Source organism: Streptopelia decaocto, assembly GCF_964273445.1.
Source record: "Streptopelia decaocto genome assembly, chromosome: 4".
NCBI classification, from domain to species: Eukaryota; Metazoa; Chordata; class Aves; order Columbiformes; family Columbidae; genus Streptopelia; species Streptopelia decaocto.
In genome coordinates, this window is record NC_138658.1 from 61,963,373 (window position 1) to 61,988,656 (window position 25,284).

General features: G+C 40.2%; 1 protein-coding gene across 1 annotated transcript in view; it reads left to right on the forward strand.

Moving 5' to 3' along the window:
* The window catches only part of LDB2 (LIM domain binding 2), a 249,774-nt gene that overhangs the window by 218,703 nt on the left and 5,787 nt on the right, over positions 1 to 25,284 (forward strand). The gene's annotated exons all lie outside the window — the stretch shown is intronic.

Below are 25,284 nucleotides of genomic sequence, written 5' to 3' on the forward strand. Positions count from 1 at the left end.
ACTTTCTTTCCTTTGCTATCAAATCAATTGTTCACGGAGCAAGTGGAACCTGGGGCTGGCGCAGCCGCTCGGAACACAGCCCAGCGGGGAGGGCCCTGGGCTGGGCTGGGGGGCCCGGGGCACAGCCTGTGTCCCCACGCAGCTCAGGAGCCCTGCGAGCAGGTGGCAAATACCTACAGGGACAATTAATGACACAGAAATACTGAATCCACACAATCCTGCCTTTTGTGCAGGAGAGTGATGTTTTGCTCTTGACTGAAACTGTACTTCTAATACTGCAGACATTACAAAAGCATCTGAAGAGTTCCTGTTTTTTTTCTAAGTGTACCCAGAAACCACTCTAGGGAAATGTGTCTCCCAAGCATATATACATATTTTTAAAGCATGCTTTTGCTGGATGTGATTCCACCAAATAGTTTTGAAACCACCTTTGCAGAAGAAACACAGAGCAAAGCACCCTGTGTGGCCACTTGGTTCTTCAGGGGCAGAAAGTCCCTCCCAGCCTGAAGAACAAAGCTGAGCCTCTGATGTGGGCCCCATTCTCCTGCAAGCAAAATCCTCGTTCAGTGAACTTTGGCACCTCTGGAAGCCTTGCAGAAGATAGCCTACGTGACACAAAAGCGTCTCTACTCTAGGGTAGAATTTAAAACTAACTAAATAATGAACACGGACCAAGAGTATCCGCATAGGTAGCAATGCTGCTCCTTTGTAACACTTGCAAGCTGTAGGAAACAGTAGGTCTATCATTCAGTGACTGTATCAGCCCTTATTTTTCCATGTAAATAATTAAATTCACAATGTATTCCATTAAGGGATCACTGGCTCCTATATAGCTGCTATAACATTACAATTACACACTGTAATTCTAATGTTCAAAAACACTAATCATTCATATTACATTTCCATGACCACACTCTAAAAGGCGTTCCTTATTATTAATCTTTCAAGACTGGCACTACTATTTCAATTTTTAAAAGATTTATGATGTCTTATTACTCCGGTTGTTTCAGTAAATAAACATAGGAATGCTTGAAAAATGGGTAGCAGACTCCTTAGAGTGCTGTCCTTGAATTAATCTGGAAGGACACTTTCTCCATATCTCCTGAAAAACCCTGTCTACAAGCTATCAATCCATCCTATTGTGATTAGGGTGAATAACAGACAAAGCTAGCTGGTTTTATTTATTCACATTTATTCATGAAAGAAAATGTCTGAGTGGGCTGGCTCAGGGAAGCGGTTTGAGATGTGCAGCAGCTGACCACGCAGTCTGGACATCACTGTTTCCTTCATCCCCTGCCCTGGGCTGCTGCACGGCCTTTTCTTACCATGTTCCAAATGACATGGTAAACATGCCAGCCTGTGATCCTGTGTCCAGTGCCGTGTGTTTGTGCCCTGTCCTCAAGAACAGTCCCTATAGGTAGGGAATTAAGGTACAGCAATCACTGTAACCACTGGATTTTATGCCCCTCCATTGTGGGTTGCATTTAAATAACACTGCAGCCTTTGCACGTTCTGTGACCATCTGCAGCAGAGAGGTGAGAAAGGTGAATGAGGGCCACAGGTGAGCTAAAGTGACACATTCATGAGAGCTGAGCTTGCAGCCTAAGAATACAAGCTTGAAACTAACAATTAATTTTGCTGTAATCTAATCTCACCACCTACAAGAACATTGTATTTCTCTGAGAATTTGGAAGGAAATAATATTGTTGACACTTTCCTCTGAGGAGCTCCACAATTATTAAAAGGAGGAAGGAAACTTATCTCATGATGCTGAAATACTTTCAGAGAGAAAGCTCTTGTTTGTTTTAGCTAAATGGAGGGAAATACTGGCCCTGAGAATTGCCCCCGCAAATCAGAGGGAGGAAATTCCAGGAGTTTATTTAGAAAAGCAGAATCATATAATTAGTAAAGTGACTAAGAACACTGATAACTAAGCTGGTTGCTGTTACAAAGGACTTGGAGCACACAAGAATCATAAGTACTGGTGTTTTGCTTATTCTTTGAATTGCTTTGTTTGAGGATCTTTTTTTCTTGGGTCAGCAAAGTCCACTTCTCAGGGAGCTTCCCCGTCACATGAGCGACTCACCAGCTGCTCCTCATGAGAACATTTCAGTTCTTAAAGCTCCTTCTTTCTCCCTTTTCACAAAAAGAAGCAATATATACAGCTTTGTAGTCTTTTCAGGAAGAAGGTGTCCTCAGGTCTCATCATCTTTGAATTGGTATGTATGAATGTAACAATGTTGTAGGATAATTCAATTTGGAAGGGACCTTGGGAGGCGCAGCAAGCATTGGTATGCTTGCAGCATCACGGGCCTCTGTGAAAGTTATAAGCAACTTGGTTTTAACCTGTAGAAGGTACTACTCTTGCACACTGGGGAAGAGCAGCCAGTTTATGTCCTTGTGGAAGAGAGCAGAAGGACCCATTGCGAGAGAGCTGCCAAGGAGACTCGGTCTTGAAGTGTGCAGGAAGAAATAGGGGTAGAGGGGAAGGAAACTACAGAATGGAAAGGCAAAATACTGACCATTACTGCGTGTTCTCCAACATCAGGGTGGAGAGAGGTTCATTCCCCAGCCTTTGCTGAGAAACACCATTAAAGGAGTCTAAATGATAGAACCAGCCATAAGAACAGCCTAAATTTTGCAATTTCATGGCCTCCATGAAAATTCCATTTTAGCAAGGACAGGATGAAAGAGAAAACATGAATGATTGATATTGAAGGAAACCCAGTTTGTGCCTAATATATCCTGGAGAAACTGCTAATGGAAATTGAATAGTCCTGAAAATATTTCCTGAGACTGCAACTCTGATCAAGTAGCCCTATGGTGATATATTGCACATCCAAATTAAAGCTGCCCTGGGGCACAAGTAACCCCAGCAGCTGGTTTTACTGTGTGGGACTGGATGATTTGTATGTTTTTTCTAGCTTTTTGACAGCATATTTTTATACAAGGCTAAGGCCTGAATCTTCTACCATGTAAGAAGAGCTACTGAATATTTAACGTCCCATAGAACTGGTGTTACTCTAGCATATCATCATGCTTCTATTAGGAAGTCTGGTGGTACCCCAGCATTGCAGAATGGCAGATGGTACCTTTAGATAAAGAGTCACTTATGGAAGTCTCTAACTTTATGGACCATGCTTCTATGTTTCATGAGAAAATACGAATTTCCACTGAATGTTCACAGTATTAAAATCTGTTCAAATTTAGCATGTTATTTTGACAGCGACTAGTAGCAGTCCTTTTTAAGGGAGAGGCTTTATCAGGATCAGTGGTGGAGCAATCTAACTGTAGGAACATTTCTTCCATGACAGAGTCACTTCTGAAACAAAAGAACTCTATCCCTAACATCAAGAAATAATTTTAATGGGTCTATGGGCAGTCTTAATCCATAAGCATGTTTTAAAACACCATTATGCATTAAAGAGGACATCAGAGAATAACACACTTGTGCATACAAAATCAAAAACTTTATAAAAAGCATCCAGCCACAACAGAGCACAATCACTTCAGTTCTCCAAGAAATTCCTGATTGTGCTTCCATCAGATTTACAGGGAGCAGGATGAGATTGATAAGCTTTGGTTTGGATAAGTTACTAAATGCATCCCTGGTAACTCGGGTGCTGAATGCCATTACTGCTCACTAGCAGGGAAATGTGCTGCAGCTGAATGTAGATAAATGCCCACCCAGTGTGTCTGCATCCCTGTTGGACACCCAAATTTAGGACTTTGTAGGTCTGTGCTTGTAGCTGGAGTCCAAAGTTCTTCAGGTTGCACTTATTTTCTTTCTGTTTGTGGTTGTGGGGATTTTATGAGGGCAAGGACTTTTTTTTTTTAAATTTCTACTGTGCTCTATGATATAAATACTTCTCAGATGTCCAAGATCTTACCAGTTGGAAGGTGGTGTGCAGAACAGTCATTACAGCCTGTGTGTGGAGGAAGCAGTGTTTTATATTATGCTAAAAGGAACTCTGTCTGATCTCTGGAGATCCTTAGGTTGTGTATCACCCCAGTTTAATTAATAGCTCTGTCTCGACAACTCTGAATTCATCTGAGATAGCATGTACAATTTTGTATTGAGCAACTATAATGTATAAGGTTAGCATCTCCTTTGTAAGTGCATTAGGAGATGTTTTAGCAAATGCTTGATATGAAGCAGGCATTTAACACTCCTTATCACATTCGACTGCAACTCTCATTTCATCACATGAAGTTTCATCCTCCCTGAGTGATCTCTTGGGGTGTCTGAGTACTGGAAAAGCTTTTAAGAACCGTGTTTGGTGCTTTCAGATCCTGGGTTGAGGTGGCATTTTTTTCCATTCAATTTTCTTTCATTTCTCTTCGATAGCTTATGAAAATTGGTTTGCCATTTTGCCCAAAGTTTTTAACCTTCCATCTTCTTCTGGCTGTGTGCAAACCAAAATGCAGGACTCACTTGTACTCCACACAGACAAACCCATCAAAACCAAGGTGGGATGCTCCTGAGCTGCCAAGACAGATCAAATTCAGCAGACAGAAGGTGTGAAATTTAGGAACTGTGATGGATACTGGGGCTTGTGTCTGTCTTTGACTGAAAACTCCATTTTTGAAAGAGAATTTTCAGCTATTTTCATTAAAATCACCCTTTCAGGTTAAACTTGTGATGCCAAATGGTGATAACAAAAGGTGAGCAACTGAAACAGCTCCCTTTTTATACAGGTTTTTCAGCAGCTCTATAACTGGCTCTATGCTTAAATCATAAGCTCCTCAGATGTGAATCAGGGGTGAAGGAGCTCAATATAGGAGCTCAATTTATAGGAGCTGGGTTCATAGCTAAGGTGTCCCTGGATGGTGATCACAAACTTTTATAGTGGTTCCTGAGCTTTGTAGGAGGAATGCAGTTTCATTTTTGCATATCACAGCTATCTCCTCTGCTTGTCTTCATGTCAACAGGGATGGGGAGTTTCAAGTTGGCTTTGTTTAGCAATTTTCCAAGTTTTGCTGTTATTTCAGCCTAAGGGCATAGAAAAATATAACCTATATATCCTTCTTTCTCCCAGAAAATATATTATTTTTATATATTTTATATGTCCCCACACATTCCCCTACTTTTTTTTTTTTTTTTTTTTAAGCCAGAACCCCCTTGAGAAGAGCCTAACTCACAAATTTCACACAGCGAGATTTGGCTTTACTGTAGATGCCAGCTGCATTCCTGGAAAGGGGGGAATCATACTAATGCCCAGTTTATGAGTGATTGAACTGTGGCACTCCACAGGAAGGCAACATTTTGAAGCTCAAGACCATGTAAAAGTCGGATGTGGGCTTTTCAAATGGAAACAGAGTTGTCAAGTCCTATGATTTTATTGCAAGACCCGCGGCAGAGCCAGTTCTCAAATCGGGAGGGGAAGCGTTGGGGAAGGAAGGAGTGGTCTGTATAGTAATTGCCTTGGAACAGTCTGACACTTCAGAAAGTGGCAATCTACAAGATGGCCATTTCTAAGAAAAGCCCATATAGCAGGGAATAAAATTGCAATCATTAATGAAGGAAACCTTCCAGAGATGGGCTTCATGCAGGCACTGCCAGGTAGCATGGTGGGCACAAAACTGCAAAGTCAAGACTCGAAAGGGAAATAATAGAAAATTGATTTTATTTTTTTATTCATTTATTTTATTTTTTTATTATCTGTCATAATGCAAGTCAGTGCCAAAACTCTTCTGCTTTCTTAAATGCAACAACCTCCTTTGATTAACAGATGGATTAATCTGAAATAACCTTTGAGGTAAAATAAACAAAACACGTGGATAGTCCTACCTTGAAATCAGTAGAGTCATTTTGTCACATTGAAGGCCTGGCTGCAGTCACAGCTTTTGTGGGACTATTATACCCGTCCGCTATATCTCGTCCTCCGTCAGAGTACCTGGCAACCTCCTCCAGGCCAGTGTCTCCCTGGTGGGAAGGTGTTTGGCCATTTTACTTTCATTGCAAAACACCTGCCTATGTGATTCAGGCTGCTGTGAAACACCCAGGATAGATGCGCAGAAATAATTATCCTCAAAATCATGGTATTTTAATTTGTTTTTTAAAAATAACCTTTTTGTTTGGTTTGAAAGTGCTGCTTCTTTTGGCTCCTTTCATGTTTCAAAATTTTAATTTGTACTTTGATTTTTTTTTTTCCAGATTTGTTTTCCATGCAGCTACAAGCACTATAAATTTGGTTTTAATTTAAAATGAACAGTTAAAAAATGCAGGAGCTGGAAGTTGAATATCAAATACAAGCACCTCTCATGTAGCGAGGGGTGGGCTGATGAGGTTCCCTTCTCAAGGCTCCTGACTAAGCCACGATGCTGCAGAGTGAATTACACAGATCATGTCCTGCCCAGCTTCCTACAGAAATATGCTTGTAAACATTGCAGAGAAGTAGCTTGAAGGACATATGAATGATATAGATCACCCAAAGCATAAGTTATTCCCTTTTTTTCCTCTCCTCCCTTCCCCAATTTGTTCAATATTTGAAAACAGACTAAGGCAGGAGTCACGATAAAAATAAAACTCGAGTGTTAGCAACTCTCCCTTTCCAGTTACCAAGGCAGCTCAGGATGCTCTTCTGCCAGCTTCAAATGTGATCAGAAGGAAACAATTCTGACCATAATGTGGCTACTGTGTACCTAGGTGGTTTTACTGTGTTTTCTGTGTTTACAGCGCAGCAAGCAGGACCAAGCCCCTCTCTTGTTTTGTTATTTCTAAAAGAAAAGAGTTTCCTAAAATTCCCACGAAAGCTTTACACTGAGGACCCCAGTTTCTGCACAAAGATGAAAAAGAGGTTTGGAGCCCAGCTGGCCCCATGGCAGGTTGGTGGATCCCCATGGGAAGCATGCAGTGCTCCCCAGCTCCTGCCCATCTCATTTCATTAGCAGCCCTGTCCCATCCTTCCTCAGCAGGTACCACCGCTCTGCCTGAGCATCCACAGCTCTGTGCCGAAGCCACTCAGCCTTTTACATGACCCAAGACACTTGTATGTCTTAACATTAGTGAGTCTTGAGTGGAGCTGGGCCAATTTGGATCCCTTTATTAGCAGTATTAAATTCCATTGTGCAGGTATTTCCACAGCTGTGAGTTATTCAACATAAACTCCTACTGAAGTAGAGAATAGGCTGCAAATAACCCACCAGGGAACAATTTCTTAAGTGCTAGTCATCCAGCAAATTCCTTTATTCTCAGTTTTTATAGCAGGATTACTCAATGTAGATGATATGTCCAGGTTATAATGTAGTTGATTATTTATAGCAGATATCTTGTGGTGTGAGCTCAATTTTAAAATGGACAAGGATTATTGGAACTAGACAGATGTGATGTTAATTTCCAAAACTAACCTCATTTTCAGTGGAGCCTGTGCTATTGCTTGCACTCTTGAGAATATCACTTTTCTGGTAATTTTTCAAACCCCCAGTTGTTTTCCTACTAAGCCTCCTCTAGCTTGTGATTTCTCTGTTTCCCATATCTTTTCTTAATGATTATTCGCATTTCCTAGTGAAACATTTCCCTCCTCGTACCACCAAATGGATGTGCCATAAGACAAAAAAAAAAAAAAAAGAAAAAAAGAAAAAGCCCTTTTTCTCTTCCAGTCGTCATCATCCCATGAGATATGCTTTCAGTTCTAGAGAAGCCCCAAGAGCAGGTGTCACCTGATTTAAACCCCTCATTAAAACACCTTGTAACCCACTGAATGGAATCTCCCCCTTCTGCCCTGCCGCCTCCTTGAGCCCCCTGCCTGCCCTTCATGTTAGGAAGTGTATTTAGAGGAAATACACCCTTTGTCTAACATTTCTGCATTAGCCTAAGGGCAAGTAGCCCCTTATACCATTTGTGTTCATGTTTCCGACTCAGACTTTTGACATGGTGCAGTTCAGTCCCTCTCTGAAGCTGTTGTTATTTTCTGCCTCCTCAGCCGCTGTTTGCTATTTAAAATACTGTGAAATGATGCAGTAACTCCATTGCGGGTCCCTACTTCTTGTATCAAGGGGGCTGTTGAACAACAGCTCCACATTTAGCTCCTCTGCCCCCCTCCTGCTTTCACAGCAGTCACCCCGTTACCCGACATTCCTGCCTGCGGGTTTTGGGGAGCCCAGCAGCGTGGGCTGGCTGGTGCCCCTGTGCAAAGGTTCAGCAGGGGTGGATGTGCTGAGCAGCAGCTGGGCAGGGAGGTCTCAGCAGATGCTGTTCCTCTGTATCTGCAGCTCCGTCTGCTCCTTTCCCCCATGTGACAGAGAGACCAGTTCTGGAGTGTATATTCATGAGGTTATCCCATCCTGAGCTGAGCCACTAAAGCGCACTGCCTACAACTAAGGACCTTTTTTAATTTTTATTTTAAATCCAATGCATTTATGGAGGCACACTGGTGTGGTTTCAAAGTGCTATGTATGGGTTTTATTTGTGTGAGTTCTGTTGATTTTTTTTTTTTCTTTTTTACTTTGCAGCAAAATCTTCCAAGTGCCTCTTAACAGAGCTGGGATTTCATTCCTATCATCCCTAGCCTTTTTTTTGCAGACTATTCAGCCAGCAATATTCATGGCTTTTCTTAATGCCCTCCATCTCCTCTGCACTGCTAGGAAGGGGCCAGCCATCAGGCAAACAGCGAGTAAATAGGCTGCATGCATTTAGTGTAGTGACAGGCACATATGGTTTTAGTGACGAGTTTATTTGCCAGACAAAAAGTAGTTTGAGAATTCAGGTCAACTTTTGGTGAATTACTTCAAACTAATAAATATCAGAGGTGAGGACAGAAAAATTTCAGAAGTGCAGAAAAAGTTCATATCAATTTTTCTGAAACAAATCATCTCTGTTTAGTTGGGCACAGCTACTCCTGTTGCCAGCGAGGGGAGAGGCAGGGGGGGAAGAAAGAAATAAAAAGGAGGGAAGTGGAAAAGGGTCAGGAGATTCACACACCCTCTCACCCCAAATCTAACATCTAAGTCAAAGGTGTTTCATAAAGTTTCATAAATCCATCTCTTTGGTGCCCACCTCTCTTCTGCCCCAGCCCTTGCCCCAGCTCCCCCTCTCTCCTGTGCTAAAAGTCATACTTCCACACCATTACAATCTTTCACATTCCTCCTCCCCACAAATGTGCCCAGGTCCCTGCTGGAGAACCTCCAGCCTCTGCCATCCTGTGTCTCTCTTTCTAAAGCTCTGTATGAAACTCCTCTTATCCAACCTGCCCCTACCCAATCCCCCCAGCCACATGCACCTCCACAAAACTTCCACAAGCCCCATTCTTGCTGCAGACACTTGTGCTGGGGGCTGCTGCAGCCCACCATGCCCATCTTCACCTCCTGAAATAGCCTCTGACTGTGCTCCAGCAGCAAGCAGAGGACCGCAGAGACATGATATAATCACCAGTAGTAGAGTCCTGTCCCAACAGGTCTCCAGGGTCAGGAGAGGGGAATTATGGTGGGGGTGAATCTGATGTACAGAACGTCTTCTTCATGTTGCATTCACAAGAGACTGAAATGTCATGTATAACTTGGCAAAAATATTGCCCTTAATGCTTGCTTGAGATGTGAAAGAGCTGGATTCAGTCCTCAGCTGCAGTTACATGAGGGTTACTCTGAAGGGAGGGTGACCTCATCTCCTGTTGAAGGGCAAAGATGATTTCAATAGTACCTGGGCCACAGGAGAACAAGCAGCTGCAGAGGATGCTGATGCTTTCCAGGGAAACTTAGTCCATGTCTTTCCTCCAAACCTGTCACAAGGGGGATTTTACCTTGGTTTTTACACCATATAGAAAATGTTACCTTGTTGGCTATTCAGGTGCCACAGGGATCACACTCCCTCTCATTTACTGTCCCCTGTCAATCTCAAGTTCTGTTTTGTTAGAGTGAATAAAGAAGTCCCGGTGAACTGAGAATGATTCTTTCAAGCACACTAAGTAATTTTGGTTGAAAGTTGACTCAAAAACATTATTACTTCATTTAACGTCTTTTTCATTTAGTAAATTAGGAAGCACTACTACCAAGAGAGCTCCAGCCGTGTGTCTGTGCCATGAAAGAACAAGGCCATTTTGGTGCCAGAGGGGCTGTCCTGGCCACCCAGAGTAGAGTCCAAGGTACCCTGTAATGACGTGGCTGTTTACCATTGGGGTAGCTAATTCCACAGATTTTGGTGAAATAAAAAGCTGTGAAGCTCAAAGATCCACCATTCTAAACCCTTGTTCTGGCTTTTCAAGCTCTGTGAGTTCAGCCCCTGCAGCCCCTGGCAGCAACCACCAGTGCAGATATTTCAACATAACGGTCCTTCTTCACAGGCACGGCAAATAAAGCTATGAAGAGATTTATGGATTAAGATATTGAATTGCATTGCATACCTGAAGACAATAGAGACAAATATGAGTGTAATGGACCACAGCATTGGTTAGGCTACACCTTCCCAGAGCCATGGTCTGTGTCAGATGGGTCCCTGTCCCCTCTCCCCTGCCCTCCCTCTCACCCAACCTTGCGCTTTCTGGGTCAGCTACAGAGCTCCAGTGCTTGCTCGCTCCAGCCTGGGGTCCCCAGCTGGAATGTACCCCCTTGTTGAAACCTCAGCTCCGACTTACAAAAAGGAACACACCACATCTGTAGTCAAACTGCTGGTCATTTAGCAAACGACCTAATTTAGAAACTAACCCACTCAGTCCAATTATCCCTCTTCTTCAGCCACATGTCCTTATGTAGCAGCATTGCTCATTTATATGCTAATTTTACTAAGTCTACTTCAAAGGGGAGAATTGTTTGTTAAAAATCTTACACTCCAGCCTCGGTTCAGACCATCTCATTATTTACCTGCAAATTTAGGGAGATATGGGGAAAAGCTCTGTTCTTTTATGATCTATTGTCTAGGTGATCAAAGGAAACCATTCAATATGAAGATCAAAAAGAGCCTGGCTCCCAGCAGCCCAGCAGCTGGCTGTGCCAGCTCCCAAAGTCCACAACCTCTAAGTGAAGACTGATTTTTACCATTAAATAACTTTTCATTACAAATTGGAGAGAGAGGAAAAAAAAACACCACCCACACCAAAAACAAACAAAACAAAACACTTCAAAATCATAGTCTCCTTACTCAGGTGTTAATGAAATGAGGCTTCATATCGATACTATCTCAAATATTAGTCAAGGAATAATCACTATGTTTATAGTGTCTCTATTAACAATCATCAGATAATGAAACATATCCCACAGACATAACTAATACTGTTTGATAAATTGCTGGTGGCCCACAGCTAACCCAGATTTTCTTTTTTATAGAGATATACTGCTCAAAGGATTTTTAAAACAGCAATTCAGACACAAAACTGTTTGCTATTTAGAGAAGGCAAAAGCAGTGGCTGTAGGTTGAAGTATCAAACTGGGACACCTCGTGTCCCAGTCTGTTAGGGAATTATGTCAACAGCGTAACACGATGTGAGTAATGAGCCCATGCTTTTCAGGGCTGACACAATTCCTCAGCCTAAGGAATTTTAAGAACTGTGATTTGTAGGAATCCTGCTCTCCTAAAAAGACAAACCACAGAATTTTTCAGCCTCACCACAAATAAACATTAAATAATACACAGATTCCTTAGGAAAAATAATGTGAGAAGTGAAAAAGTGTAGACTGTCAGGCTTTAATCTTCCTTTTAAAGTCAACACACTGTTATTCAATGTAGTGTGTCTCTTTTCCACGCTACAAATGGCAATATACAAGAGGCTGAGCACTGAAGTATATTTGTGGGCTCTGCAATGGGAGCACAAGGATCTTGACTTTGACCTCCAAGATAATGAAATGTGGGTTTTTTTGTTACAAAATCACTTGAGGCATTTCTGAAAAATACACCAAATTCTCCTAAAAATCTTAAGCTACCTGTAGAGAAGAAAAGCCTCCAGTACTGCTAGGAAAGGTATTTTCTTTTTGTGCTATAGCTGGTTTGCGTGATTCAGTATGTTGTACCCTTCCCTGTCAGCAGTAGTAAATGAATACCTCAGCAGATCTGAGATGACTTTTAATGCTGTTCTCATTTGGAGCAGATCTAAAGCTGATGTTTTGACCAGTTGTTAGTATTTAAAGTCCGACGGCATGTTACAGGAGGGTTGGGGTGTGAGTTTTGGTGCCCTGGCCAAATTCCAACATAGGTAATTAAATTCTGTCCATCTAAAGTTCCCCCTGTGGCTTTAGTTGGCTCAGGTATTCTTAATTTCCTGTCTTAAAACGTTCCATAGTGTTGCAGTGGTGCTGTTAAATAGTTGCCAGGTTTCACCTCGGCAAGGTGTGAGATGATTCATATCTTACAGATTTGCAGATAGCTGTGCCTCAGTGCAGCCTAGGAGAGCTGGAGGAGAGGCAGAGTACAAATGACAAGATGTCATAACAACTGTTCCCTCCATTCGTTTTCTAATTCTGTGACAATTCAGAAAAAAAATTTAAAATCTCTCAATTTCTTAATGAAATAAATTCCTCTCCCCCTGAACCTTTCAATTTCTTGCGTGCCCAGAAGAGAGCAGCTGAACAGACGTGTGTGGGGCTAAATGAAAACCCAGAGCCCTGACTATGCCAGGATGTGAAGAAAACTGAGGTTCAGATTTGAACTGCTCTCCCTCCTCACCTCCACAACAGGAAGAAGCACATCTTTCACCTTACATACTTCAAAACTTTGAGAAATTTCACTTCCAAATCTAAGCTTCATGCCCTGAAGTCATTCCCATGGTAGTTTTTCTTCTTAAAATGTAGCAACAAAGCACCAAAATCGTGCTGAAGATGAGATCAAGTGAACTTGTACTTCAAGTTCCTCCCTCACTGTCCTTCACCGGCAATTTAAAAGCTAAACAAAGTCTAAATTACACACACATGCCATAAAAATAAAGGGCTTCCAAAAAGCTCTTGTTCAGTATGTTATATGCAAGTCTCTGTTATTTGACACTCCATCATTATATGCCCTGTTTCCTCCCTTAGTTTTCTTCAGCATTGCAAAACCTCTGAACCTAGTCTGCATGTGGGGGCAGAGCTTGAAGTATTCATTCTCTCACCCAAAATAAGTTAGGAGGCAAAGTTGATCTTGTTAGGGAGAAGAGAGAGTCTTTTCTATCAGCGGATTCAGTTTACCCAAAAATGCAAGGAGTCCCCCAGAGATGTCTACCTGAATCCGCTGCACAGGTAAGAACTGGAAAATGAGGCTTTTACCTTAGGCACCTCAGTTTGGTTTTTTCCTTGCCATTTTAACACAAACAACACGTAATGTGTCTGCCTCATGGTACAGCTCATGCATTTATCATGACGTAGCAAAACCAGGATAGTAATAAATTGGTGAGATTTCATTCTCATGCAAATTTCTGAAAACTCCCAATTGCTATTATAGTCACTGGGAGCCCAGTAAAAGCCCACTACTCTCTTCTGCAGTGTCCAGTATAAGAACGAGTCGGGGAAGAAGCTGAAATGCATAACTGCTCAATATTTCTGTTTTTATGGCATTCTCCCGCAATCATTGCCTCAGAAATGGATACCAGCATGGCTCACAGTGAGAGCTTTGTCTGACTTGTCTGCTCAGGGGCTCAGTGAGTTACTGGCTGGATTACAATGGTGTGGCTGCCTCGTCTGCAGTTCTGTGTTAGTGAGGAGTAATGGGCAGACTTTTAAATTTTCTTAAATAAGGAAAAAAGCTGTCTTAGAAAGGGAAAGCAAATATACACCAGTTTTTTTTAACGACAAATGCAGAGTTGTAAAAAGTGGGAAACATTAATGCTGCTTTGGGATAAAAGTGTCTTGAAGAGGCACATCCTTAACTGTTCAGGAAGATCGAGAGGGTCTAACTAATCTTTTTGGTCTAAGCAACAAAATCTATGTGTCTCATTTCCTGGCAAAAAAGACCATTTTTCACGTCTCAAGATTTCCTAAACCACGATCAGTTTGGGCCTGATCCTGGAAACCTGGAAGGGGTTGAGTTCCCAGGAACCACTGTGCAGTACACTGGGAAAAAAAAAGTTTTTCTGCTACCCTGAATGGAAACAAAGTCAAGTATTTTCTTAATCAGGATAATTATTGGCTATATAAAGCCAAAAAGTGATGTAAAGCATCATTTTACTGGAAGTCCCAGTAAGTGAATTTCTGTTTGAAAGTCAAGAGTTTTCACTTTGTCCTCTGTGAATGCAGACAGAGACCATTTTCATGAACTTCTCTGATCCTGCTGCCCTTAAACATATAAAATTCTCATTTCAATCAATGGAAGTTGTGCATACTTAAGAACTACAGGTTGGGCTCATTAATGTCTGTCACTGATTGTATGACACATCGGTATTCTCACAGCTGATTAAAGGAAAAGATGTGTCAACAGCAGATGAGACCTTTGCACAAATAGGATAACAACATCATGTCAATGTTTTCCTAATGTGTGCATAAATGCTGTGAGGGACAGGGCACACAATACTCAGGAAACCGAAGTGTGGGAGATGAATAAGAAAGCTTGCTGAATTCTTCTATAAACACCAAAAGGAAATATTAAATATTAAATCAAATTATTAATATTAGAATATAATATGTTAACATGACACTTCACCTTCTCTAAAGGAGCTTGTTATGACTTGCCCTTGATATCTAATCATGCCCTAAACAAATGATTTTACGTTATTGATTTACAATATGGAATAAAAGGAGTGGAAACACTTTCTTTTTGTCAGAGAGAGATAAATTTTAGGACAAGGTTGTATGATGTGGTTACTAGAGGTAGCGGTAGCAGGGGTAGATACAGAGGGCTTGGCAGCATGCGAGGATAGAGGTGTGACACGGTGCTAAGCCACTCTGAAGCCCTTCAGTCCTCTGGCTCTCTAGTGCCAGGACAAATTCTGTGCAAGAAGCAAAGCACTGCTATTGTTCTTCCATCTTATGCCTTGTTAAATGTGGCCCAGAAGCAGCTAATCATGTAAGTATAATTCTGAGTTTTTAAGATTGCAAATTGATGAAAGTTTAATTGACCAAGTAGATTTATTTACTTACTTTAGGCTTAAACAGGAACTTTGTCATTTAGGTGTACAGGTGCTTCTGAAGAGGCTTGTTTGGTGCATGGGACCATCTGGGCATCCTACAGACATTTTACCCTTGTCCTTCCAATACTAAAGTCAGTGTTAGAGTTATAGGAGCAATTCAGAGAGGACAGAAGAAGGGAGACTGTGGTCAGACATGTACACTGATAAGGGCTTTCCTTCTCAAGAGAAGTTTCTCCTTGCCAGTTGTCTTGACTTAAGGTGCCTTTGCAGCAGATCACGTGGCAAGAGTTCTCATCTGTTTTCTCACTAACAAAACTGCTGCATTTTAACTAACTTTTTTCCCTAGTATTGCCATTTTATTAAGGGTTGTGTTTCCATTTTTCTCCAATCTAATAGAGGAACAGTGGCCCTTGTTTACATAATTTTTCCCCTTTGCTTGAGATGGATCCATGATGTAAGAATACGAACTCATCACCAACTCAGAGCTGACATTTGTCTTCCCTCCCCACCAGCCGTGTCCTCAGAGTCTTTTTTTCTGACACCTCTTGTGTAAGCCACTGTCACAGTATATAGGCTGTCTGAAGACATCAGTGGGTAGCAGCGCCAGTTACCTCAGTTATCTGCTGTCTTGGTTATGACCATAGCAGATGCTAGACAAGAGTCCTTTTATAAACAGTGTATTAGCAACCAAAAAATTAATGTAGAAAAAGTGGACAAAGCTAATATTTAAGCCAGACTCCCAGGAGAAATAGAAGGGAAGACGTCTGGTTGGACCCTCTCTGAGCAAGGCCTGGATCAGAGGACGTTCACAAGTCCCATTTAACCTACCAGAATCTGTGAGTGTGGAAGGAGGGATGGCATGAAAACGCATAAACATGCTTTTGGAATGAACAGGCCCAGCTCAGATCTTGGCTAGTCAGAAGGAAAAAGAAAAAGAAGCTTCATGATTCAAAAAAAGGGACCCCAGACCTCCCAGGAGACCAGGTTCTGTTTGGCAGGCTTGGATGAGCTACATTAGTTTCAGGACATAAGCATATAGGATCAACCATTACGTAAAAATGCAGGAGGCCTTCAAAGTGCTTGAAGTGAACACCTGAGGTCTTAAACTCAGGGCCAGGCAGCTCCAGGGGGTTTGGAATCATGTACAGGGAGCTCAGTCATTCCCATCCCAAATTAATGATGATTTCTGACAATTCCTGGGTCCTATCAGAAAACCAGTTACATGTCAGCAGTTTCTATGACAATGGGACTTGCACATCTCTGTTTATACAGTAGAATTTGAAATTCTGTAAAGTACTTCAGTGCTTGTGAAACCCATTGCATGAATTACTAAATAATAATAACTTGGAAACTGCAAGACATTCTGCTTCAAATCTAAGAGGACTCTAATCCTTTCATGCTATGAGGACATTTTTTTCTATATTCCCTTTCTTGGGATGTCAAAGATATATTTTTCCAAAGCATTTGAACAATTTGACTGGGACCCAAGGGGAAATTCTGGATGCTTTGTGGTGGAGTAATGAGTCAGAAAGTTTTCTTGCCAGGGACTGAGAAATGTCTGACCTCATTTCTGAGAACACTGCATGCAAGGGGAAGATTTTGCTCTTAGTGGAGTTCTAAATGTTTAGTGTAGACCTCTGAGCATAAGGCAACAGCATCCCTACTCAAAAAGAAAACCAAAACAAACAAAAAACCAACCAACCAGCCAAAAACAAATAAAACAAAACCAAACCAAACAAACAAACAAAAAAGGCAAAAACATACAAACAAACAAAGCCCAGCAAAGTTTGTATTTACTTATAGGAAAATACATGTTTTATGTCAAAATTAAAATCTGAACAGTACAATTAAAATCTTTGGTTTGGACTAATTTTAGGTGTCAAATTAACATACTAGTGAAGAATTTGTGATTATTGTTTATTGAATATATAGCTGTAGCTTTGTATATATTGTTTTGTCTTCTGAATCATAAGTCTGGGAAAGCTGCTGGGGGTACAGCCATTTGCACCAAGGCAGGATTAGCCATATCTATTCCATTTCTGACAAATATTTATCTAGTTCCTCCTTACAGACCTCCAGCACTCAAAATGCCTCAGGCAATCTATTTCCAATGCCTAATCTGAGTAGTCCTTACTCCAAGTATAAACTCAGTGTCCCTGAGCTACTGTGCAGAGAACAAGAAACACATATTAGCCCTGTGGCTACATGGAACAAGTTTTACTGAACTGCTAACAATTAAAATCTGGTATATTTTTAATTTGTTTTTATAGTCCCTGTGTCTGTAAGCAACATACATGTTCCATAAGAAGAATTACTACTGGACCTGAGTAAAATTATACATATAACCACCAATTTTGTATTATTTTCTTCTGAAAAGCATGCCTGATTCTTTAGGCACACAGCAAAGGTGTTGGGTGAAATCCCTTGTGGGTGCATGCAGCTCTCTGCTTTGCTTTTTTGGTTTACTTTGCTTTAAGGTTTACCTCAGTAAGTCCATAAACGCTATTATTCACTAAATTGCATTTATTTGCCACAAAACAGTTTGAAATGAGAACATCAGGGTTTGACTGCCACCTTATCTTGGTATGTGATCATTAGTCAAACACATGTAAGTATGTATAGAAATTTATGTAAAAATTACCAAAACTGATAGCTTTAAAAGTGTTTTGTTTTTAATAATAATTGTTCGCAGTAATGACATACTAAAAAGGAAGGTCCTAATTCCACAAAATTTGTTGGTTTGTTGTTTTTGTTTTGGGGTTGGTCAGTTGTTTGTTTGGGGGGTGGTGTTTTTCATTTGTTTGTTTTGTTGTTGTTTGGGGTGTTTTGTTGGGGCGGGGGGGGTGGGGAGGAGGAGGTTGTTGTTTTTAAGGCAGTGGGTACCTCTGTCTTTAATGAAAATCAGTCTTTTTATCCTGCAGACTAATATAACTCCCAGGCCTGGAGTTTGAACCCTATCTCCCTAGACTGCCAGAGCATTCTCATTTTTCATCCCCACTGAGAACACAGCTACAGCACATTTCCTAATTTCTATCATATGTTAGTGTGCTTTGTAAAATGCAATTCCCTTATTTAAAAATAAAAATAATCAAATAAACCACATTGCAATGAATAGATATTTTCCACTTTTTTTACCTTACTTGATCAACTCATTTGAGCAGCCAGTAGTTATTTTCACTAGAGCTTGAATTTCTAAGACTTCAGTCAAAAATGTGACTTTTTGATATCTTATTAAATTTCATGTGGGTTATGCAGAAAATAAATTACATGCAACTGTACTACATAAGTACCATTGCTATATTTTTTTTTCACTGAGCAATTTCTGAAAGCAGTATAAATCATAGGCTAAATTCTGCTGCCCTTCCTCCAACCTCGTTGAGCCGAAATCCCATTAAAGTTAACTTCGAGATTTGGCCCCATGACTGGATGAGTATGGGAAAGCCTGTAATTTATAAGGCCATATCCAGTCTATTATACTTCTGGAAAATGTGCAGAAATATATTTTTAAGAGACTTTTCTCTCCAAGTTCCTAAAAAAAACTGAGTAATTTCAGGGAGGCAATCTGATAGACAGATTTGTATGAATATTTATATAACTAATAACAGAGCCAATACTTCTAAATATTTTCTAAGAATATTCAGTCAAGTAAAACAGTGAATGCATCTTGGCTGTTTGTCTTCTTTCTATTTACTTTCTTTGAATATTCCTGCAGATGAGTTCACAGCCAGGAGTGCTGAAGAATAATGACACTATTCACAAAGTGGATTTAAACTTGTAGCTTGGAGCAGTTTCATCAGAAATCTCTCCTAGTTTGTGAATAGAAATAATGATATGTAGCAAGTGGTGTTCAGAAAGATCTTACATTTTTAATTTTGAATAGTGAGTTTTTCAAATGCAGACAATCTACAGGTGATCCTCAGAGAACCTATTGAAAGAGTAATTTCCACTAATCCAAGCAAATTATAAAGTGTCTTCAGGAAATATGCAAACAGAGAAAGGTTAAATCAATTAAGTAGCTTATTTACTACAAAGTAGTCATTCAGCTGAGGAGACTAACCCCAAACAGATCTATGCTGATCTGGTATACACTCGCGGTCTATTTGAAGATAAATTAAAATGCTTCTCTTAATATAAAATAAGTACTCTTCAAAATGCTTCTTCAGATCTTCAGTCATTACCATGAACATGTGCAGTGCAGAACTAAACACTGCAAATATACACATCTTAAAGGTCAGGACCTGAATAGTGAAGTCTGTATTTCCACAGTAGGAATTAATAAATTTCCATGTATCCAATATGCCTGAGTTCAATCTCTTCATTAAATAGCTTGGATTTTGATGACAGCCCAATACAAATTTGAGAACTGCCCTGGAAGCTCTTTGGATTGTAGCCAGGGTCCCTGCTCCGAAGTCCTGCCAGGCTCTTCTCCAGAAGGACATCTTACATCTGGTTGAGTTCCCACTGGTGGGAAGACACTAAACTGGTGACGGGCCCCAGTTTATCTCCTCTGTCTTGTTTAAGTGACGAAAAAAAAATCAAGGAAAAAGTAACAGTTAGGTCTATTTTTCTCCCAACTTACTGGCCAGCAGCAAGAGGAAAGAGACTAAAGCTTTTCTGTCTGAAATGGGCAGTGTGGACACATTTATAGCACATGCAGAAAAGCTGGCATTGATTATGAGTCTCTTGGATCCCTTAACAATAAAGCACTGTATAGATTTTAGAAATCATAGGCTGTTCAAGCAATGGACATTTACTACAAGGCTAACTACTTTATTCATGGAAGTTTTACATTCTTGTATGTTTAAACTGTTTGCACATGTATGTGTAAATCTTATACTTAAATGTGCACATGGTCTACAATTATTTCAATAAACATAACTTGTCAGACGGAGCTGGTTATTATATTTTACAAGCACTAATATGTTTGATTGATATTCATATGTTCTGATTAAATTTACTGCTGATTAGTTGATCATCACTTTGAACAACAGGATATTATATTTCACTGTTTTTATTACACTGATTGGAATTCAGTTTGTCTGCCATGGCACCAAAGGGAATTATCAGAGCTAATCAATTTCTAATGGGGATATATTAATTACATAGAAGTAAGGAAATTCAACCATTTTTATACCATTTCATTTTAAGAGAAGCAAACATGAGACTATGAAAAAGAAACATCCAGATCCTACAGTAATCCTTAAATTTTACACAACTGCATTGATCTTATACTTTAGATTGATCTGCCCGTATAATGGATCTTCACTTCTGAGGGCTTTTCTTCTGATTCTGACTGAAGATTTGAAGAACTGTATCTTTTAAGTTTCACATTCTGCTTTTTTCATAAAAAAATCATTCCTGATGGGAGAAATAATTGTTTGGTTTTATGTTCCACAGCCTTGTATCTTCTGGGGTAAAGAAAAAAAATTATTTTAAATAACACTGTTATTAGTTTTAAATAGATGAGTAAAAAGGAATCAAGGACATGAAAAGTCCTGAAAAGTAAAAATAAAAAATAATAAAGCAATTAAAATCCTCTTCAGAGTCCTCACTTAAAAATCTCATACATCTGCCTTCTCCTGCCTGTGGGTGCCAAGACAAAACATCCAACTAATTTTGTAGTTTTTAATACTAGCTTTCTGGGGTTTTGTTCAGGAGTCTATTACATCCCTACTATCTGGTTCTCACATACTGATATCATCAGTGCCATTGGCCCTAACTCAACAAAACACTTACGTATGTGTGTAAATCCCATTGACATCCACAGAAGGTTGCACTTTGTTGAATTGAGGGCTGCTGTCATCACAAAATCAAACGTGGGAAAAAAACCCTATAGTCAAGAATTTCACACGTAACCTGAAAAACAGCAGCGGCAGGTGTAGACTTCTGCTTGCGTGTTCCACAAGGCTCTCCCAGCCAGCCGGTGAGCTGGTCTGAAGCCTGGAGATACAGCATCCTTGCACCAAGGAACTTCCCTGCCTTTGTTTCGCACGTTCATTCTCTTTTTGTCAGATGAATTTGGTGTTTTGAAAGCCACAGTCTCAATCCTGCTTCAATGCTTTCTGAAAGCTGCTTGTTGCAGGCTCAGGATTGTATCTAAAACTCATGCGCCAATATTTTCTTTAATGCCTTTGCTCACTTCTAGGCCTGCTAATGAAGGCTGAAGTGTTTCTACTTAATACACTCAGAAGGATGTTTTTGAATGCACTCTAGCTGGAGAATAAGTTGAAGGTTTCTTATGAGCACATGTTCCAAGAAGAAAGCACAAATATTCCACCTTCAGGGAGCTGCTGGCTGTCTTAGCAACTCTCCAACATGATTCATGCTAAAGCCCCTAGGAATATCAGTCTGTCCATGTGTTGTTCACCAACTTCCCAGTCTGTGCAGGAGCAGCAGGAGTGGCCTATTGGAATGAAGAATTTATGGCTGGGGGTAAAGCTTTTTTACATCTTCATATGTTCCCCCATTAAGTGCAACTGAAAACCCACAGGAATGCACAGAATGTGGGGACTTCACTCGGCTCTGAGAGCCTTAAAGGCAAAGAAACTTATCTTCACGTGCCAATGCCACAAGTAAAAATAACGTAGGAAAATTCCGCTTCTAATGCAGCATTTCAAATGGAGGATCTCAAGACACTTAGTATTTCTTAATTATTTTAGTGCCACAGTGCCGGCTAGAAGATAGATGCCAAACTGACAAGGCAGTTATTACCTGAGTGCTAAAGTTCAGCTTTACAGACGGATGTGCTTGCAGCATGGACTCATTAAAGCACACATTTCCAAACATATTTTATTTCAGATTCTCCTCTTTATAGTATTACAAGTTTCAAGATGAATAAAATTAGTTTATTATACATCAATAAGATGCTTATAAAGCACAGGGTAATGTTTAGTTTTATGAATCTTTACCTCAACTCATAAAGGTTTGTTTATCTCTGCAGTAAAATAAGAACCTGACTGTCCTATTTTCAAAAGCGTGCGGTTTATTAAAACACTCAAATTCCATATTTAAATGTGTTCCTGCTTTTTTATGGTTGAAATTCAAGTAATGATATTTAGCCTTCAGCGAATGCTACATAAGCGATGGGAAAAGGTAAAAATATTCTCGCAGTATGCTGCTGAGGCCTGTTACACATTTCCAGATGGACTGCGCTGTTCCATGGTATGGGGAAGGATAGGCACTCAAATGCATAGTTTGGGTATTTTAAAAGTGACTAGCCAGAGCTGAAGTGTCAGGTAAACAAACTCAAAACTAACCATAAATTCAAGAGGAAGGTTCAGAGTTGACAGTCTTCATCAAACTCCTGGAAGATTCAGAATTGCTATAGACCAAGAGGTCTTTCAGAGGTGGCACGTTGCTGCTACCGAGTGCCGATATTCTCACTGGGAAAATACTTTCAAGAGAGCTGCAGCATTGCTGACAAGTCTGAGCAGTGTGTAGCTAACAGGCCTTGGTTATCATGCTGGAGCATGGGGGGTGGTTCGGGCACAGAACAGTATAACTGGCAGACAGGGGCTGTGAGAAGATGGAGCCTGCTCAGTTTAGATGAAATCTTCTGATGATGTGTCAGAACAGTGTCTAAACAGGGCAAGAAAAAAACACAGGTGAATTTTCATAAGCTTGAAAAAAAGTCATTGACACCAAACCAGCCACTTCAAACAGAAGTCGAATTTTGCTATAAATTCGAGCATGATCGAGATTTTTTTTGAAGTAGTTTTTTAACCCTAGAAAAAATTAATTTCTTTCTGAGTCTTAACTCTGGAAATGCCAGCAATTTCTCTTAACTCTGCAAAAGCCATTTGAAACACTGATTCCCAGGTTCTCCAAAAAGTATCACCCTGGGGCAGAAACAAAGCACAGAAAATTTCAGCCTAACGGCTTCATATTTGGCAAAGTCACAAGATCTCATAACAGGAGTTGCTGAACAAATCACTAAAGGTGATGGAGCCAGGCCTGAAGAACTCACAGTTGCAAAGCCAAACACTCAACAGTCTGAAAACTCTGGAATTAATGTTAGATTAATAACTTTAATTTGCCATACGTGGTCTTTAAACTCATTATGACATGCTTCTCTTGTTCGCTCCGGTTGAACCACTGCCTTGTTGAGTGCCCAGAATCTGCAGAGTTCAATTCATGAGCAGATCTTCTCAGACAATATATGAGTCCAATGAGAGAAAGAGAAGTTTTACCCTTCCCTTGTCCTTTGAAACGGTGTACTTGTGTTCACTGACAGAAGAAAGAAGTCTTTAAAACATTCTACTTAGCCAGACATTGATGATACCAAACAGATAAGGTACAGCAATCTTAAAGGCATTGAGAAACAGGTATTAAATAGGAAAGTCTGAAAACAATAAAAGTAGTTAAATTACTTATAAAAAAATTGAAATGCTTTTAAAAATCATCTGAGAAACAGAAACCTACTTATTAAGAAGTACACAGGCATTTTCTGACTTGCAGGTCTGGTGGTGGTAATGAAAGCTTTTGTCACTGTTCTAATGGTTACATGAAATATGTTTATAGATAAAAATAACTTCTAGTGAACACTTTCTATTTTAAAAGTGAAATAAATTTTCATAAAACAAAGCATCTTTGAGAATGTCAGCTATTTTTCAGACAATATTTTGGGTTGAAAATGAAAGAAAATTAGTTGAGAAATTTTCAACAGCTTCTTGAAACTCATTAGCCTGGCCTGCCATTCTTAAAGGAACTGTACAAGAAAATTCATGTATTTAGAGAGGTATAAATCAGAAGTCAAATCTGGTACTTTGTGAGGTTAATGACCATAGACAGTGTGCCAAGAGAATGAGTGCTACCACGTTACTTTCTGACTTTATTGAATAGAATACACTGTAAAATGTGTTTGAAGGTAGGCAGCCCTTACTACTGAAAGGGGAATATACATCTTGGAAGATACACTTTGCATCAAAACAGCTTTATGAACAAAAGCTGTTTCCCTGCAATGGTATTTCTGATTCCGGATCTTTTATTGCGAAGCTCTTTGTTCCTCTATCGTGACACTGAAACAGTTAACAGCAAACTTTTGAAATCAGATTTGAAAAGCATGATGAAAGAGCTTGATGTTTTGCCTGATTTTTCTTTTCCTCTGTGGACAAAGGCCTTGAATGCTGAAGGCTGAAAAGCCTATTATCACCAGAAAGAAATGTAAGTAAACAAGGCATTACAATAATGAATTCTATAGTACATGACACGAAGGCAAGAACCAGCTCTGTGCAGCGAGCAGTGAAAGATTTGGCTGTATCTTGGCAATTTTTCAAAAATGATAACAATAAGAGGTTTTGTCGCTTCAGACATGTAAATCAAAAGGATATTTCAGCAGTAAAAATGATACTGAGAGTTTCTAACCATTGACCCCAAACCAGCATTCAAAAATAGACATTAAAACTAAGAAGCTATAATCCTACAAGCCACGCACGATCAAACCTAAAGAGCTAAAAAGATTGAATTTTTAAAGTCCATTTGAAATTAGGTTGGCAATAACTACCCCTATCCACAGGAGAAGGAGTTCTGATATTCAAAGTTTAGATGTGCTAAAAAGGAATAATCCAAAAATTATACCAAGAGTATATTTCAAAACCAGCACTTGAAATGATCTGAAATTCCTCAGTCTTGTTCCTAAATAAAGAGCAAATACAGAGGCCATGCACATGGGTAGTTTGAATTATAAGGACTCTCAGAATTTTATTTGGAGGAAGTGAAAATGTGCATAAGTGAAATGTGAAGATGGTGAAATTTGATATTTAGGCTGTTTATAGTGCATTAACAAACTGTGCAAATGTGCCTAAAAGCAAATAAAACCAACAGCCTGGACAAACTGGTGCAGCAGAAATTTGACAGAGCAAAAGGGATCCATTCAAAACCTCATCTCTTGGTAAAACTGAAAGGTGCCTGTTAAAACTCCCAAAGTAGGAGAGAGTGCTCGTATGTGGGAGCAATGCCTTAAAAACTCAAACTGAACACAGAAATGAAGGCGCAGTGAAGTCAGATGTTAATGGCGAATTGTGCCTTTCACACTGCCCGCTTCATCTGTGAGGGAGGACACGTGCCCTTGCTGCATTGGCGAGGTGCAGCTCGTAATGCCACTGATGGCAGAGTACTGCTGACTTATCTGGGGCATCCTATGGGGATGAGTAGTGTCACTTCAAGAGACATATCCAAATAGCAGGCAGGATTGGACTGGGCACTTGTTCCTTCCCTTACCTAAGCCATAACTACACACCCATACAAAAAAAAAAGGGGGGGGGGGGGGGCGCGGGTAAACAAAGAGCTAAAGAGGACTATAAACAAGACACTTAGGTAAAGCAAA